Source organism: Lactuca saligna, chromosome 4 (assembly GCF_052625555.1).
Source record: "Lactuca saligna cultivar CGN05327 chromosome 4, ASM5262555v1, whole genome shotgun sequence".
Lineage (NCBI taxonomy): Eukaryota > Viridiplantae > Streptophyta > Magnoliopsida > Asterales > Asteraceae > Lactuca > Lactuca saligna.
This window is the reverse complement of record NC_136420.1, coordinates 202,858,111-202,862,873: the sequence shown is the minus strand read 5'-3', so window position 1 is coordinate 202,862,873 and position 4,763 is coordinate 202,858,111. Positions and strand designations below refer to the sequence as shown.

Sequence of the window (4,763 nt, the reverse complement as noted above, 5' to 3'; positions counted from 1 at the left end):
TTTGATCTTCGTACTTTGACAGCTCCTTATTTCTTCAACTTTTTGGTAATTTCTCTCTCTTTTTTTATAGTATCTCACTTTTTTCACTAAAATCCTACATGCTTAAGCAAAGGAGCTTAACTTCAACCTTTATTGGTTACACGTATTAGTCTAAGTGCAGTGACTACATAAGCTCTCCTGTATTGATTTCAGATACAGGTTGCAAAACATATTATGTCATATAAACTACTAGATTACCTTTTCATATCTCATGACTTTTCACTAGGAATGGGAAGCCACAAATATACTATAACATATGTTGGCTCAGTTAAACATTCGAGCTTTCATCAGATCATCCCACACAACACTAGCAACTTAAGTTTAAATGAATACTAGATTTGATTTTTAGATTATTATTTCAAATCTATTATAAATTTTTTAAATTTTCTAGCAATTTACTTTCTCGACCCCTACCCCACACTTATTACATAATATGCCCTCATTGTATGTATAAAATTATTTAAAAGCAGTAAAAGGGAGAAAAAGGAACATAATCCCCTGGGATTGAAGATGCATCTCGAGTCGAATGTAAGATTTCTAGCTTGCTCTAAAGTGGGGAAACAAAATTGGAAAGTAGAATGGCAGCCTCCTGATGTGATGCAAAACTCCCCCACGACATAGGAAAGTGTCAACCATGTCATGGTAGCCGGGACATTAGTTCAGCATGGCATAACAATAAAATTTGATGGTGTGGGAACGTCTCATCCATACCATGGAATTCAATATAGAATTGGAAACGCTACTCTTGAACACTTAGACTACTGATTGTACGGGATCAGACTCGAAAAACAGACTTGAAAAGCACCACCTCTTGGCGGAATTCACCACCTCATGGTGGATCAAAAAAATTATTTTTCTGGTATTCTCACTGCGACAACACGACGTGGTGGGGATTACCACGACGTGTTGGTCTTGAAATTTCTATAATCGGTGCCATAATGAGCTGATTTCTGGAATATATATGGCACCAGCGAATATACGAAGTTGTTAGGAATGAATCCCCACTTATTGATGGAAACAAACACCCGAAAAATTGCTCAAATCTCGCTTCTCTCGTCGTTTTCTAATCTTTCTCTATAAAGAACCTTCTTTTGTCAATAATAGCCTCACTCGAACTCTAAATATAATATCTGGAAAGCTTCTTCTTGTGAATGCAAATGTGTCAGATCGAATGAAATTAAAGAACTATTCTTGAAAAAAAATGTGATGAACCAATGCCACGACATGTTGATGATGTCCATGTTTTGTTGTCTTCTTTTTAGTAAATATGCTTCAAAATGGTTTTCTCTTCATTATGTGGGAACCCAAAACTTATTCAAAAATTTGTTCTTCAATTACGATCTTCAAAAATAGCACGACTTCTTCAAATTAAGCTCCTTCACTGCTTTACTTTCGTTCAACACTACAAAGTAAGATCAAGAACTAGAGAAACACATCATCATTTAGTTAAGGTAAAATAAAAATAATAAAAAAATAAAATTACAACTAAATCAAAAAGAAAAGAAAATGCAAACTCTAAAAACATAGGGTTACCTCCCGAGTAACGCTTTTTTTTGAAGTGTCGTGAGTCGGACTCCTTCCCACTCTATGCTATGTCAGGTGGAAGTGTAACCTCCCCGTTCTCCATCATTTTGGAACCTTGTTCATTTGTAAGCAACCCTTCTAATGAATGCCTTTCTTGAACTTTCTTTCATTGTTGGGTTGACATATTCTTTATATTTCCTCTTGGATTCTTTCCTCATTCTCGTGTCTTTAGCTTTTGTCTTGTCTCTTTCCGGGTTTTTCTTCTCACAATGAGGCTCATCATATTCCTCTTCTTTTTCTTCAACTCTCTTTGTGACTTGATCTGGTGTCTTTGTAAAAGCAAACACCTCAAAAATCATTGGTGTTGACATTGGAGGTTTCAAATGCTTTTCTTCTTTTTCCAATTGCTCTTTTGGTAAAGGCTCATTCCATTCCTCTCCTTCTTCTTCCTTCACACATTCAAATTCATCATGCTTAAGGAACTTCTTGTTTTCTTGTTTCACTAGATTTTCATTGGCACGAGATGGGAAAGGGAGAGGTGATTGATACGGCTCAACAACCGAGGAATCATAATTTTCTTTTATCGCCTATAATGTGGCACTATTGCCTCCATGTCGTGGCGACAGGGAAGCTTCATGATACTCTTCTTCTTCTCCACTTTTTACTTCAAGGGACTGATTAAATTCCTCTTCAAGGTCCTTCATATGAACCAATTCATCGTCTTCTTTTGTATCAACGGTCATGAATTGAGCCATAGGGATTAACTCGACTTTTCTTGAAGGTAGACCCGATAGATTTTCTTGTAAGAATTTTGTTAATTGCCCAACTTGTGTATGGATGCTCAAAATAGATGCTTGTTGAACTTTAAGTGTTGCATCAGTTGCATCATGTCTTCTTTTGCTAGCTTCCATGAATCTGAATAGCATTGTCTCAAGAGCATCTGTCTTTATGGATTGGACTTGCTCAATTTTATAGAAATCATGATTAAGTTCTTGAATTTCTTGCACATCTCGTTCTCTCTTGTACTCGCATCATAATCCTTTGTAGAATGAGGCCCTCCACAATCTATGCATCTATCATGTGCCATATTAATGGATCCATCCACCTTTGTGAGCCTATTTTCCATGGACTCGAGCTTTGCCATTACCGTTGTTAGGAATTCATAAGCTCCATCTCCATTCACTCTTCTTGTCGTGATATCCTCCCCCCTTGGGTTGTGATACTCCCTTGAATGCTTGGCGAAGTCTTCAATTAAAGATTTATTTGTTTTTGGATCCTTCTTTGTCATGGGCCCTTGAGAGTCTATTAGTTAGCGAGTACACACATTAACTCCATCATAAAATATCGAGATTTCTTTTGCACATTGAATTCATGTTGAGGTCAATGTCGTAACAATCTCTTGTAACGCTCCTAAGCTTCATATAGTGACTCCCCTTCTAATTGTTGAAATTTTTGTATATTTCTTTTAAGCTTCGCCACTTTTGAAGGAGGAGTAAACTGGTTTATGAACTCCGTCTTAAAATCGGCCCATGTCGTGATTGCTCCAAAGGGAAGTGATTCTAACCATTTTTTTTCTTCACCCTTCAAAGTAACCGGTAAAATTCGAAGCATCACCGCATCTTTACTCACGTTTGGTGCATTAAAATAATGTGAAATCTCCACACCTCTTCTATGTGATTGTGGGCGTCCTCATGCTCATTCCCAAAAAAAAAGGTAGATCTTTTAGCATGCCAAGAATATGTCCCGGAATTTAAAACTTTGTCGTGGTTGGGATTTTTGGTGGATCAAGACCCCATCTATTCTTGTTCCTCATATGTCACTTGTACTCTTCCATTGTCATGGTCGTGATGTCCCCTATATTTCCTGCTAAAAAAGACTAAAAAAGACCGTGTAATATGAACAAAAAAATCGCTAAACTAAAAATTGATTGTAACGTAATCACGACATGGACAAGATGCCCACGATGTGGTAACAAATCAAATAGAAAAAGGAAAACAATAAATGCAGAAAAATAACTTTTTGTGGTTTTTACCCCACAAAAAGGATCGATTAACCTAAACCAATTAAATTAACAACTAAAATAGATGTTCCCCGACAATGGCACAAAAAACTTGGTGTGCACAAAATATACCTATAAACTTTTAAATTTATAACCTAACAAACTTATACTAACTATGCACCTATAGGCAATTTATCTAGTCAGATTATAGTATAGCTTGGGTAAGTCGGGTGCTGATCACAGGGAATGGTATTTAATTAATAAAATAATTACTAAAAGCTAAACTAAAAAACAGCTAAATATGGCGGTTTTATCTGATTTTACAAGTTTCGAAAAACTTAAACACTGAACTAAAAATGATTATAATCAATACACTAAAACACTTTCATTTAGTTTTGAATCCACCTTTTCCTATGGTTAGTTCTTATTTATAGATTACTTAAGTTGGTTACAACTTTATATGTAATTAGCGATATTGATCAAATCTACTAATCTTTTCACCAATTTTTGAACTACTTTATGTGGTCATACACAAGAAAAGCACAAAAGTAGTTATTCATTATAGATGGGCTATGTGGGATTTATCGAAGAAACACAATTATGGTCACAATTATGTTTTCCAACACTGCTAAATTTGTTGTTTTTATTACTTATCTAAGATTTGGTCGATCCTAGCTCTAGCAATTTAATGGTCACTAAATCACTAGCTAATCAAGTTCATGTAATTTAATGGTCACTAACCAACACTACACTTGAAATTAAGCAACAAAGTTACAAACTTTAACGTGCTAGGTAATGATAATCAAACACATGTATAAATCAAATTCATATAATCCATAAAGTAAGAAACTAACTCACAGTCTTAGGGTGCATCTAACTAAACGAAAGCAAACGTTTTTAACCCATAATTACAGATGGAAAACACATAAACATAAGGGAAAATAAACTAATCATGATTAAACGAGGCAAACCGAATGTCTAGATATGAATCCTTGCTCCAATCTCTTTATCCTTTGATCTTTAGTTGAATTCTGCCCTCAAAGGGGTATTGGAAGGGTTTTTTTCGTTAATAGTCGCATCCTTAAGCCCTCTCTCCTCTGGAATCGACCTAATGTACAAGATATATAGTTACCAAAAATCTCGACACCATGTCATGGTAATGGCACCATGTCATGGTCCTCAAGCTTATCCCGTATTCTCC

At 35.6% G+C, this 4,763-nt stretch overlaps 1 non-coding gene across 1 annotated transcript; it reads left to right on the top strand.

The window, feature by feature from the left end:
- The first annotated feature begins 2,929 nt into the window (after positions 1-2,929).
- Positions 2,930-3,036, top strand: LOC145044618 (small nucleolar RNA R71). The gene has a single exon (XR_013681566.1). It is a non-coding gene; the product is annotated as a small nucleolar RNA R71 (small nucleolar RNA).
- The last annotated feature ends 1,727 nt before the right edge of the window (positions 3,037-4,763 follow it).